The sequence below is a fragment of the Cannabis sativa genome, chromosome 8 (assembly GCF_029168945.1).
Source record: "Cannabis sativa cultivar Pink pepper isolate KNU-18-1 chromosome 8, ASM2916894v1, whole genome shotgun sequence".
Taxonomy (NCBI): domain Eukaryota; kingdom Viridiplantae; phylum Streptophyta; class Magnoliopsida; order Rosales; family Cannabaceae; genus Cannabis; species Cannabis sativa.
The window spans coordinates 32,038,429-32,053,102 of record NC_083608.1 but is presented as its reverse complement, the minus strand read 5'-3'; the positions used below and the strand labels follow the sequence as shown (position 1 = coordinate 32,053,102).

The 14,674-nt window shown below is 37.4% G+C and overlaps 1 non-coding gene across 1 annotated transcript; it reads right to left on the bottom strand.

Moving 5' to 3' along the window:
* Window positions 1-7,708: 7,708 nt before the first annotated feature.
* LOC115711814 (small nucleolar RNA R71) lies at window positions 7,709-7,815 on the bottom strand. Its single transcript, XR_004010684.2, has one exon. It is a non-coding gene; the product is annotated as a small nucleolar RNA R71 (small nucleolar RNA).
* Between the last annotated feature and the right edge of the window lie 6,859 nt (window positions 7,816-14,674).

The following is a 14,674-nucleotide window of genomic DNA, read 5'->3' as shown; positions in this document are numbered from 1 at the left end:
AAATTAGACACAGTCTAACTTTAGAATTATAATTGATTAATTATAAATCAATTATTGAGTCTTACAAGCAGTATGGTCTCAACTAGAATGGGGACCATGGATCTATATGCTGAGCTTCCAATAAGTGAACCGAATTTACTAAGTAAATTCCCTACTTATTAATTCCTCGTTGAATCCACTCTTAGAACTTGGAATTGTACTCTCAGACTTATATAGAGCATTCTATATGTTTCACGATATAGATATGCTATCTCATTTTACCATTGTTATAATCTTAATGTGATCAAAGATCCTCTATATAGATGATTTACATCGAGATGGGACAAATTTACAGTTTTCACCCCTCAATGTATTTGGCCCCTTAAAACATTTAGCTACCTGTAAATGATGTTTTAGTGATCTAAGAATTAGTCACTGAAACAAGAGCTCATCCATTTACTTCTATTTAGCTAAGCTCGAAGGCAATCATCACTTGACTTCTATACACCAGTAGAACCTATAGATTCCATATTTATGTTCAGCGCTCCCACTCAATCATACTATCATGTTCCCAAAATATACGTATCACCCTGACCCAAAAGTAGGCTTAACTAATAAATCAAAGAGCATGAATAGCACTCCTAAGTTTAGCCTAAGCATATCAAGATTTAGATTCTTTTAATCTAAGATCAACTACTGATATTGACTTGGAAAGATACAACGACAAGTTTATAATATCTTAACTAAGTTCAATATCGGTCCAGTCCAATGTATACTCCATACATTCGAAACTGAAACTCGTATACTTTACCAATGTCCTGGAAAGAACATAACACTTACTCCAAGTGTAAGTACATTTCATCGCTGATTATCACATCAGTGTAAATCCAAAATACTGATGAAACAGGGACTTAGCCTTTTGAATCATATAATCACAATCACATTCCACTGTGTTGACAATACTGTAATTGTGAATAAATATGTGTTATGGACTTAACTGATTTTGTGCATATATTAAACATATTAAACCATAAGCATGAAAAACTCATGCAAACATAAATCACTTCAAATTTCTTGGATTGATAACTAATCAGATTGTAATGGGTTTTATTTAGGGCACAAAACCCAACATTCAGGCCTATAATGGTTTTAAAAAAGAATTATTTAATCTGAAAGTAGTGTTATTGTGGAGTATTATTTATTTTCTACCTTACAGTAATTTATTAGGCTTAAGAACAAAAGGTTACGAAGGTTGTTCAATTTGTTGCACTAACACATGGGCTCGTCGCTTGGCAAATGGACACAAGATATGTTATATGGGTCATAGACGGTACTATCCTACAAATCATCCTGATAGATAGAAGAAGAAAGCATTCGATGGTACTAAAGAGGGAGAAATGGCTTCTTTGGCACTGTCAGGGGAACAAATTTCCTCTAAGAAGTAGAACTAGTAGAATGGTGATCGTAAGAGAAGATGTGATAAGTAATTAACAATTTAAAAAACGTGCATCAAAATGTAATTGTACTCATATAATTTTTATAAAGTAATGCAGAAAAAGGACCTCGAGGTTCAAAATTCCCCAAGCCACCATGTTTGGATCAAATCTCGGACTAAGAGAATGAAACTTGTCATTGATTACGACAAGGAAATTACCGAAAAGATAGTAAGTATATATTAATCGTTGATTAACTAAGAATAGTGAGTTAATATATATAAATCATATACTAATTGCTTGAATATGTGTATTAGGCTCAACTAGAGGAGCAAGTTAGTCAGGGACAAGTTCAGGTCTATGGCCAAAATGACATTTTGACGTAGGTGCTCGGGACACCAGAGTATCCTAGACGTGTCAGAGCTGTTGGGTATGCTAGTACTTGAAAAATGTTGTTTCCTTAGTTATACAAAATAGATTATAGCTAATTTTATCTATTGATTTGCATGTTCCTTGCCAAGACATCTAAACTGTTTGGCAGGAAGAAATTGAAGTTTATGATGTTGTGGCTCAGAAATAGAGGACGATTGAAAAATTAAAAGCTGAAATCAAATCCCTTAAACAGAAGAAAAATATTGCTGAACAAGAGCAGAATAAGGATGAGGATGAGAAAGAATGAGAGGTGGCTCATTAGGCATATGTTCCACAACAATATACTCATGAGGATGAGGGTCGACCAAAAAATTATGCTTAGGAGTTTGTTTCCCTAAATGAGCCACCTCTCGTGTACAATTTTGATGAACAAAGGGTAGTTAATCAGTTAGTATATCTCTGCTCAGAAAATATCAACAACATAGTGGCCCGAGCTTATTTGTACGAACATGAGGGTCCAATCAAAGTTCACAACAAACACTATGATGATTCGCATGCCCGGGTTCTGATTTCAAAAATGATGCAAGAGGATGCTGAAATTGTTAGGTTTTGTGACCTAAATAAATCCCATTTTAATATGATCACATTTACTAATTAATAAAAGATCACAAACCGTTTTATGTTGCATGGTTCACATGATTTATTTCATGATTATGTTTAATGTATAGATTCTATTAATTCTAGAACATATATAAATATAAATATATATTTGTTCATGATTATATGTTCAAAAGTTTAATTCTCATGATTTATCAATTATCTAGATTTAAACTGACATGATAATTGGCGATAAGGTATACTTACACCTTCGATAAGTGTTAATTCATTTCCATGGCATTGGCAAAGTTTACCAGTATTGGATGTATGGAGTATACATTGGAAGGGACCGATATTGATCTTGGATACGATATCATAATATTACCGCTATATCTTTCAAAGTCAATGTCAATGGTTGATCTTAGGTCTATGGATCTCTTTAATCCTGATATGGTTAGGTTCAACTTAGTTGTATTATTTAAGTTATTCAAGTTGTTTGTGGAAGCTAACCAATAGTTTTGGCAGATATTTACATCTTGGGAACATGGTAGTTGAATTGAGTGGGAGCACCGATCATAGATATGAAATCTATAGCATCTATAAGTATTTAAAAGTGAAACGATAATTTCCTTTGAGCTTGGCTAAATGGAAATAAATGATTGAGATCTCATTTCAGTAAATATATTATTTTACTAAAGTATTATTTATAGGTAGCTAAGTGTTTTAAGGATAAACTACATTGAAGGGTAGAACAATAAATTTATCCCTTTTCGATGTAAATCATCTATAGAGGATCTTTGACTACTAAGATTGTAACAATAGATAATCATAACGTATCTATATCGTGGTACATATAGAGCGTTTTATATGATTGAGAGTGTTATTCAATTCCAAATCTATAGTGGCGCAAGGTAGAATTAATAAGTTAAGGAATTTACTTGGTAAATTCTAGATCTACTTATTGAAAGCTCAATTATATAGGACCATGGTTCCCTCACTAGTTGAGATAATACTGCTTGCAGACTCAATCAATTGGTTTTAATTAATCAATTTCTAAAATTAGACTATGTCTTATTTATGAATTTTCAACAAGAAAGGGCTTAATTGTGAAAAAAGGGGTTTCACGGTCAATTTAAGAGACTTTATATGGTATAATTAATAAATAATATAAATGACAATTTTATTTGATGATTAATTATAATTATTAAATAAATAGTTTTGGCATTTATAGGATTGAATTGGAAAATATGGTATTAGGGAAAGAAGAATATGTGGTTGAAATAAAGTGGCTAAATTGTACCTAGAGATTGGTCCATTATATGGCTGGCCTTAGTGTGCAATTTTACCCAATATTTTACTCCTTTTTAATCCATATAATGCTTCCCTAAGTCATAGTTGAAACACTATAAAAGGAACATGATGCTCTCATCTCATCCACTTGACAACTTAACTTTTTCAACCTGCCAGATCTAGTTTCTTACTCTGTCAGACAACTAGTAGATGAGAGACACCTTCTATAAAGGTTTCAAGCCTCCTTCATCGTTCTTCATATTCGAACCCTTAGTGATAGAGTCTCATGCCCACACATAGCAAGTGTAACACCCTAACTATTTTAGGCATGTTAACGTGATTTTTAACTTACTGTGCAACTCGTTGCTAATAAACGAGGTTATTAAAAATTGTGATTAATTAAAATTTTGCTTAATTAATTATAAACATTAAAATAATACACTTATAATAAACCAGGATCCCGTTTACAAAAATAATTACTAAAGTTTGTCTCCTAGCAACTAAACTAAAGAGCCAAGCTTGAGTTCATAAACTCAAAGCTTGCTCAAACCTTACTACAGCCACCAAAATCAATTCACAACAACATAATTCACCATAATTAAACTTCAGAAACACATACCAACCTTACTCCACAACTCAGAACCCTAAATACTCAAAATCATGCATAATTCTAAAATTAAAGCCTTTAAACTAAAAAAGGAGTTGCTAGGGACTTTACCTTGATTTGGATACACTTAAAGCTTGCTGGAAATTACTAGAACTGATGAAGAAAATCAGAACCCTAGCTAGTTTCTATGGTGTTCGAAAGAGAGCGAGAATTTTGGAGAGAGAGTGATTTATGTGATTCCTCAAATTGATAAAAATGAAAATAAAATAAAGAAAAGGTTTTATCTAAGTAATTAAAGAATAAAATCATATTATACATTTCAACTAATGTCACTAAAGCACAAAAATACCATTTAGGCAAAATAACCATTTTGCCCTTCCCATAACTAAAAAGTCATAAAATCACTTAGGGGTATTTTGGTCAACTCTAAAATCTTGACTAACCCCGACATTCCCAATGTCTAACTATATTGCCCTGCTATACTAAAAATTCTAAGATGTGATTCTAATAACCAAACATTGCGTGTCAATGTTGTTAGGCACAAAACATGCAAAAATATGAAATTCCATATATGACATATAAAATACATTACGAATTCAAATAAATCTCCATAAAATGATAATTCATAACTAATATGCAAGTTCCATAATTAAACCCTATTTATTTGCTAATTTCCAAATTAAAGTTAAGCGGTCTTTACATCAAGTCAAGTACTCAATCATAGTGAGTAAGACAGTGGTAACCAAACTCGAAGGAGAGAATCAGGCTTAGATCTTGATAATACTCTATGACAAAAATGAATAAGGGTTAGAGATCTGAGTGGAAGGAGTCATTATATTCTGCTGCAACCAATGTAAGGTTTTCTAAACTCTTATGTGTATAATTTTATATTTTAGAGATATTCATATTTAGGATGTTCATGAAACATACATGTTAGTAAATCTAGATCCTGGTAAAATATTCCCAACAGAAATCTCAATCACAATTGACAGGTAAAAATATATTAAGGAAGTAGCAAACATGTTGTTCCTTCCTTGACCTAAATACCTAATTGTAACACTCGAGGTAACTTTTGTTATAACTTAATTATCAATGATTAGTACAGTTTGAATATCTTAAATATTCAACCATAGTGAAGTATGTTCTATGAATACATGTGCTGCAAATCGGATGGATGAATAAACAACTGTTTTATCTATTTTATTTGTTATTAGGCATATCTAAAGTTTTTTGGGAGCATTCAATTACAGTCGTTATGCTGCCAAAAATTTTGTAGCATTAGGATCAAACTTGATATATTATATAGTATTTTGTATAAGGTCCACTAGCTCAACCACCATCAAGACGTGATGTGTTGAAGGGGAAAGGTCATATGCCTTCTCAAAAAGGTGGTGCTAATCAAGAAGATAAATTATTCACACTAGAGATCATGGCTTTAATCTATGACTCACTAAAATGGATGGTTGATGAATTTCTAAGAGTCAAAGATAAATGTGATATAATCACAATTCAGGTACTGTTAGGCTAAAATTAGTCTAAGTTTCGGGTCATATTTTCGGTTAGTTTTCACTCTTTGTTTCTAGTTTTAGGGCTATATTACGCTTGATTCTTTGGTTTCAGGTCCTCGGGCATTTAGAGAAAGTATGTTCAAGAATTGAGGAAAAGTTGTGAAAGAATCGAGAAGAAAAACCAAGATTGGTGTCGTTGCCTGTTCCAGTCGCGACGGGGAATTCGCCAGTCGCGACGGGAACTGGCAGAGAGGATCTCGAAGTTTCAAAGTTTAATCCCGTCGCGACGGGAGCTTTGTCAGTCGCGACGGGGACCCCAGTGACGGGATTTTTGGGCAGTTTTGTAATTTCACGAATATTTAAGTTGAGACTTGGTTTAAATAGTGAGAGTTCGTGAAAATTAGGGATTATTCAGATTTGGAGCCCTAGAAACAAAAGAGGAGGCTAGAAGAGCGACTTGTGGCGACCCGGATCAATTGCTTCAACTAGTTCTTTCTCTTCTCTTTAATTTTTCTATGTTCTTTTCTATTTCAATGTTTATTATGGATTTGATTATGGATGTTTTGAACAAAACTCCTATTTAGGGAGAATGATGAATGTTGTTTAAGTTTTTCCTAGTTAATGAATAATTGTTATTCCTCATCTTGATTGTGAACACTATTCATATTTGTGTTTAATTTCGATGTGCAAGATTGATCACCTTTTACATGCTTTATGATCTCAATTCGAAATCTGAAAAGTGAGAATTGAGAATGCTAAAATTGGATAGTCTAGATTTTGATGTGAAACGAGAGTATTTACATAGCCTTTGTGACAAATAGATTACTGCTTAATGCTGATTGCATGTTAGTTTAATTAAGAGATTAATTAAAGAGCATGTGATCTAGAACCTAAAAGATTTGAAAAGAGTTAGGTTAATTTATAATCTGTCATTCACTTCAAGAGAAGGATAGCAATTAGACATTAACATTGGTAACTTATCAACAGGATTCGTCTCCCTATTTTCTTATCTTGATTAATCTTTTTGTTATTTTTAATTTTCTGAATTGTCTTATTTAATTCATAAAAAGTATTATTTTACCAGATAGAATCATAAGTATAATTTAGTAGTAATTAGTCCAATTCCCTGTGGTTCGACCTCACCTGTGTGAGTTTACTACTTGATTGCGTATACTTGCATAGTGATCATAATTTTCGTAACAAGTTTTTGGCGCCGTTGCCAGGGAATTGTATAAAGATTAATATTACACAAAATTATACTAACTTCTACTTTGGTTAATTTTTCTTGCTAATTACTAATCTTTTTCTTGCAATATTTTCTTTATCTATTTCAGGAATTCTAGTGTATGCGCCGTCAAGGACAAGCAGTCATATTACCAGTTGATCCTGAAATCGAGAAAACTTGTAGGAGAAACCGAAAGAACAAGAGGCAAGAAGGAGTTTCAGCAACTGCTGAAACTTCAGAAATCATGGCTGCTAATGTGAATGCTAATGCTACAAACAATGGAGGTAACAACGGTAATAATGGCGGTGCCGTTGAAGATCAAGCTAATGGCCGTAGCTTGAGAGATTACATTCTCCCTACTCTGACAGGAATGCAGTCATGTATCAGTCCACCGGCAGTGGATGCGAATAACTTTGAGATCAAACCTGCCATACTTCAAATGGTGTAGTCTTCAGTTCAGTTTGGTGGCCTCCCTTCTGAAGATCCTAATCTGCATCTCTCAAACTTCATGGAACTTTGTGAAACTTTTAAAGTTAATGGAGTTAGTGATGATGCCATTGGACTGAGACTGTTCCCATTCTCGCTCAGAGAACGAGCCAAGAGTTGGTTAAACTCCTTGCCACCCAACTCTATTGCCACCTGGAATGATCTGGCAACGAAATTCTTGTCAAAGTTCTTCCCTCCAGCAAAGTCTGCAAAGTTGCGAGGAGAAATAAACAACTTCTGCCAACAAGATAATGAATCTCTCCATGAGGCTTGGGAGAGGTTTAAAGATCTGATCAGAAAGTGCCCTCATCATGGTATAGAGAAGTGGATGCTGGTCCACAATTTCTACAACGGGTTGGTTGGTAACACTAGAACTCTGATAGATGCAGCAGCTGGTGGAGCCTTTATGAGAAAGAGTGCTAATGAGGCTTATGATCTATTGGAGGAGATGGCTCTAAACAATCAGCAGTGGCAAACAGAAAGGAGTCAAACTAAGAAGGTAGCTGGTGTGTTAGAGGTTGATGCCATCACAAAGTTGACAGCTCAGGTTGAGGCATTGACAAAGCTAATTGCAGGGCAAGCTAAACAAGCCCAAGTTGTTTGTGAGATATGTGGAGGAAGTCATCACTTTTCAGAGTGTCAAGCAGATGTGGATGATTTGCCAATGGATGAAGCAAAAGCCATTGGAAATTTTTCGTAGAATAACAACAAAAATTATGGGTTCAACCAGGGTAATAATCGAAGAAACAGTGGCTTCTATCAGCAACGAAATCAGAACCAGACACAGAACCTACAGTTTAATCAGCAACAAGCCTCCGGTGGAAATTCTAGCTTGCAAACAGATTTACTGCTATAATTCATGACTGAAACTAGATCTTCAATTAAAGACCTGTAGACTCAGATGGGCCAACTAGCAACTCAGGTAGCAACCCGTCCTCAAGGGAATTTGCCTAGCACAACTGAAGTCAATCCCAAAGAAAACTGCAAAGCAATTACCCTGAGAAGCGGTAAGATATATGATGGTCCTGAATTGCCACAACCAACTGATGGAGATAAGGAGATTAAAGCTCAACCAATGCCAATCCCAACACCAACAGCAGAGAAGGCTACTGATAGCCCATCACAACCACAACAGTCTCCACCAATTAGCATTGATCACCATGTGAAAATACCGTATCCTCAGAGACTCAGAAAGTCAAGTCTAGACAAGCAGTTCACCAAATTCCTTGAGGTTTTCAAAAGACTACACATTAACATTCCCTTTGCTGAAGCTTTGGAGCAGATGCCAAGTTATGTGAAGTTCATGGAGGAGATTCTGTCAAAGAAGAGAAAGATGGAGGATTATGAGACAGTGGCCCTAACTGAGGAGGGCAGCGCCATTCTACAGAAGAAACTCCCTCCCAAACTCAGAGATCCAGGGAATTTCACTATTCCTTGTACTATTGGGAAATTGAAGGAATAAATGCACTATGTGACTTGGGAGCCAGCATTAACTTGATGCCTCTGTCAGTGTTGAAAAGATTGCAGTTGGGTGAAGCAAAGCCAACCACAGTAACTCTCCAATTGGCGGATCGATCACTAGCTCATCCTAGAGGAGTCATTGAGGATGTGTTAGTTAAAGTTGACAAGTTCATCTTTCCAGCTGACTTCATTGTTCTGGATATGGAAGAAGATAGCAATGTCCCAATCATTCTTGGGAGACCATTCTTGGCAACTGGCCAAGCCTTGATCGATGTTCAGAAGGGTGAATTAAAGCTTAGAGTCCAAGGAGAAGAAGTGGTCTTTAATGTGCTAAAGGCTATGACATACCCAAAGGCAAGTGATAACTGTTTCTTCATTGATTTGATTGATTAAATTGTGAGTGAGAAAAAGCTGCTAGATGATCCTCTCGAACTGAGTTTAACTGAAGATGAATTGACGGAGCAAGAGGGACAAGATGTCATGGGTTATGTGAAGTGGCTTGACTCCTATGGGCCCTTGAACAGAAGATATTATGAGGAATTGGGAGCAGTTCCAAAAGAGCTGATGCCATCTACTGAAAAGCCTCCAGAACTTCAATTGAAGGTGCTTCCTAGTCACTTGAGGTATGAGTTTTTGGGTGAAGATAAAAAGCTGCCAGTTATTGTGTCAGCTTCTCTTTCTGATGTGGAAACTGATAGATTACTGAGGGTACTCCGAGCTCACAACAAGGCCATCGCTTGGACACTAGGTGATGTTAAAGGAATCAGTCCTTCAATGGTGATGCACCGAATTCTAATGGAAGACAATGCCAAACCGACAATCGACGCTCAACGTAGACTCAATCCACCCATGAAGGAAGTTCTCAGAAAAGAAGTAGTCAAGTGGTTGGATGCTGGAGTGGCTTATCCCATCTCAGATAGTAAATGGGTTAGCCCGGTGCAAGTGGTTCCAAAGAAAGGTAGAATGACTGTGATCAAGAATGAAAAGAATGAGTTTATTCCTACGAGAACAGTCACTGGTTGGAGGATTTGCATCGATTATAGGAAACTTAACAAAGCAACACGAAAAGATCACTTTCCTTTGCCCTTCATTGATCAAATGCTAGACAGATTGGCAGGGCAAGAATATTACTGCTTCCTTGATGGCTACTCTGGATACCACCAAATAGCTATAGCACCTGAAGATCAGGAAAAGACTACTTTCACATGTCCCTACGGTACCTTTGCTTTCAGAAGAATGCCATTCGGTTTGTGTAACGCCCCTGCTACTTTTCAAAGGTGTATGATGGCTATCGTTTCAGACTTGATTGAATCTTATATTGGAATCTTTATGGATGATTTCTCGGTCTTTGGTTCCTCCTTCGATCATTGTTTAGAAAATTTGGAAAAGGTGCTAACTAGGTGCGAGAAGTCTAACTTGGTGCTAAATTGGGAGAAGTGCCACTTTATGGTAACAGAAGGAATTGTTCTTGGGCATAAAATTTCAAAGGCAGGAATTGAGGTGGATAAGGCTAAAGTTTCAACAATAGAGAATTTGCCACCTCCAGTTTCTATGAAAGGAGTGAGGAGTTTCTTAGGAGATGCTGGCTTCTACCGAAGATTTATCAAGGACTTCTCAAAGATCTCAAAACCTTTGTCCAGTTTACTTGTCAATGGTGTTCCATTGGAGTTTGGAGAAGATTGCTTAAAGGCGTTCAAAGTTCTAAAGGAAAAATTGATTTCAACACCAATAGTCACTTCACCAAATTGAGAGTTGCCTTTTGAGTTAATGTGCGACGCAAGTGATTATGCAATTGGAGCGGTCTTGGGTCAAAGGGTTGACAGGGTTTTTCACACAATCTGCTATGCTAGTAGAACCCTGAATGATGCTCAACTGAATTATACCACAACGGAGAAAGAGATGCTGGCGATTGTGTTTGCTTGTGATAAGTTCCGACCCTACCTGATTGGGAATAAGGTTATTGTCTACACAGATCATTTAGCGATCAAATACCTTATGACCAAGAAGGATGCAAAGCCGAGACTGATTCGGTGGGTACTTCTACTTCAAGAATTTGACTTAGAGATAAAAGATAAGAAGGGCACTGAAAATCTGGTAGCAGATCACTTGTCCAGACTAGAGCTGGAAGAAAGTCAGAACACGAAAGAGGTGTAGATAAATGAGCAATTTCCTGATGAACAACTCTTTAGTGTGAAGGAAAGTCTAATGGTACCGTGGTATGCTGATTATGTTAACTTCTTGGCTGCTAACATAACTCCTCCTGAGTTCTCTCGACAACAATTAAAGAAATTCTTTTCTGAGGTGAAACATTACTACTGGGAAGAGCCAATCCTCTACAAGCACTGTGTAGATCAGATAATACGAAGATGTGTACCTGAAGAGGAGATGTACTCTATTCTCAATCACTGTCATGCTCTACCGTGTGGGGGACACTTCAGTGGAACTAGAACAGCAGTCAAGGTGTTGCAGAGCGGATTCTTTTGGCCAACACTTTTCAAAGATGCTAGTACTTTTGTGAAGGCATATGATAGTTGTCAGCGTACAGGTAATATCTCAAGGAGAAACGAAATGCCTTTGACAGGAATCTTGGCAGTAGAATTGTTTGATGTGTGGGGGATAGACTTCATGGGTCCTTTTCCTTCATCTTTTAGCAATCTATACATCCTATTGGCTATGGATTATGTGTCAAAATGGGTGGAAGCTGCAGCAACACCAGCCAATGATGGTAAAACAGTTCTTCGGTTCCTTTAAAAGAACATATTCACTCGGTTTGGTACTCCCCGAGAAATCATAAGCGATGAAGGGAGTCACTTCTACAACAAACAGTTCGAAGCACTGCTTTCGAGATATGGTGTTCGTCATAAAACTGCTCTACCTTATCATCCGCAAAGTAATGGCCAAGCTGAGATTTCTAATCGGGAAATAAAGATGATTCTGGAGAAAACGGTGCAGAGATCAAGGAAAGATTTGTCAAGAAAGTTAGATGACGCACTGTGGGCCTATAGAACAGCATTCAAGACGCCAATCAGGATGTCACCGTATCGGTTGGTGTTTGGAAAGGCTTGTCATCTACCGGTGGAGTTAGAACACAAGGCGTACTGTGCAATGAAGACTCTGAACATGGATTTAAAGGCTGCTGGTCAGAAAAGATTACTGCAGTTGGATGAGTTGGAGGAACTTCGCAATGAGGCTTATGAGAACGCTAAGATCTATAAGGAGAGAACTAAAAGGTGGCATGACCGAAACTTAGTTAGGAAGGAGTTTCAACCTGGGCAACAAGTTCTACTTTTCAATTCAAGGCTGAAGTTGTTTCCTGGTAAATTGAAGTCAAGGTGGTCAGGGCCATTTACAGTGGTCAAAGTGTTTCCTTATGGAGCGGTGGAACTGAAAGGTGAAGGCCCTAATACTTTCAAAGTTAACGGGCAGCGGTTAAAGCTCTACTTGGGAGGTCAATTTGACCAAGCCAAGTCCGCCATGATTCTGGCGCCACTATGAAGATCTCGGTCAACGTCTAGCTGAGCGACGATAAAGACAGCGCTATTGGGAGGCAACCTAATCTTTTATTTAATTTAAATTTTACTTTATTTTTTCTTTTGAATTTTTAGAAGACAATTCAGGTGCTTTGTATCAGTTTAATTTGTTTCATTGCATTTAGGTTAGATTTGCATTTGTTTAGTTGTAAATTAAAACCGTGAAAATCGTGAAAAATATATATATATATATGTATAGAAAAATGGAACAAAAAGGGTCCCCTGCTACAGTAGTCGTGACGGGAGTAATGCCCGTCGCGACTAGGCTTCTTACGAAAAAAAAGGGACCACGCTACAGTAGTCGCGACTGGGGCATTGCCCGTCGCGACTGAGAAGCCCACGAAAAAATTGAAAAGTTTTTGCCAACTCCCGTCGCGACGGGGCACATAGCCAGTCGCGACGGGACCCTCCTTCAGCACTATCAATTTCCCATTTCGCCCAAACCCTCATAAAACCTAAAAATTCAAATTCCACCCGACCCCTCTTCCTTTTCTCAGCCCCCCCATCCTCATTCCACCATTAATCATCAAATTTCTTCAAAATCTCTTCAAATCTTCCATCTATATCACCAAAAACACAAATTTTTCTCATAAATCTTTTCTTTTCTTCAAAAATCACACCACAAATTACCCTTTTTCACCCAAATCCGAATTTGCTACTATTCATCATCTTCAACCTTGAGTTTTCCATGGATGTGCAACAATGGTGGTGGATGGACGGCATTCTCGCTTAGTAAGTCTCTTTCTTTTCAAAACTTTGATTAGTTAAGCGAGTTTTCTGAAAGTTTGAATAATTTTCTAGAGCATTTGGGAATTTGTGGAGTTATCTTGGAGAAATTGTTGAATATTTGTGAAATATTATTGTTGTTGGATTATAGTGGTATTATTGTGATTTTTGGGAAGTGAAGAAATTAAGGGGAGGTGCTGCCGAATTTTTTCCAAAATTTTTGTGTGGTAATTTTGAAGTGTGTCATGGGTTCCAAGCGTACTAGAACGGGGCAATCGGGTACTTCATCGTCGAAACCGCCAACACCAGCGTGAAAGTCCAATTATGAAAAAGATAGATTTGTGAGTTTGAAGGCGCAAGAAAGATACTTTGAATTGCAAAAGAGAGCCTTCATTATGGATTGAGGTATGGAATATGATGACAATCCCATCCCGAATAACCCATTATTCGAGACCATGAGGCAACAAATTCAGAATCGCCACTGGGCGCAGTTACTGAAAATTTCAGAAAGAATGAATTAAACTCTGGCTCTTGAATTTTTAGCCAATTGACCCGAGGCACAAAACGAGAGGGTACGGGTCCGCAAAACAACTGTGCGTGTAAACATTAACACCATCCATCAAATGTTTGGCATGCCAAGAGAGGAAGAAATTCTTATGGAGGAAAGGTAGAGACAATTTATGCAAGAAAAGTTTGACCTTGTGGACTTGGCGGAAACAGTTGGTATTTCGGGGTTGAGATTGCATGAGGTGGATGAAGAACCCCAAATGCTTTATCGTTGTGAACTGAACCAAGTGGCTCGTGCTTGGATGTTTTTTGTGAGTGCTAGGCTTATGCCTAGTAAAAATTTATCGGATTTTCCATTGGATAGGCTCAGGGTTGTTCACGCAATACTGAAGGGAATTTATGTGCCAGTTGGAGGTATAGTTCTGCAGAGTTCCGATAACATGGTCAAGGAAACTGCACATACAGGAATTGGCCTAGCGGGAATTATAACTGAATTGTGTGCCACAATATCCTTATGATAATCAAGTACAACCACAACGAAATATTGATTGGACAATGGTGCGCAACCTTAAGCCCCCTCATCCATATGGTCAACCGCCTCCTCCTCGTCGTAATCAGCAGCCAGAAGTTCATGTCCCCGAGGAAGAGGACAATCCAAATGAAGAAATGCCTCAAGCGGTTCCCACTCCCACTCCTCTTGATGCGGGGATGCAACATATCCATGCTCTACTCAACTACATTATCCAGCAAAACATTCATATCCAGAGTTACATGGCGCAAAGAAGTGAATTTGATGAAAATCAAGTGAGGCAATTCAATCATTTAATTGATTCGTGGAGTCTTGGGGTCGAGGACCCAAATTACTTGGCATATCCTCCTCGCTTCCATCCCTATGATCAGCCACCACCGCCCAACCCCTTCTGATGGGGGTTCAGGTAAGTCCTTCTCACCTT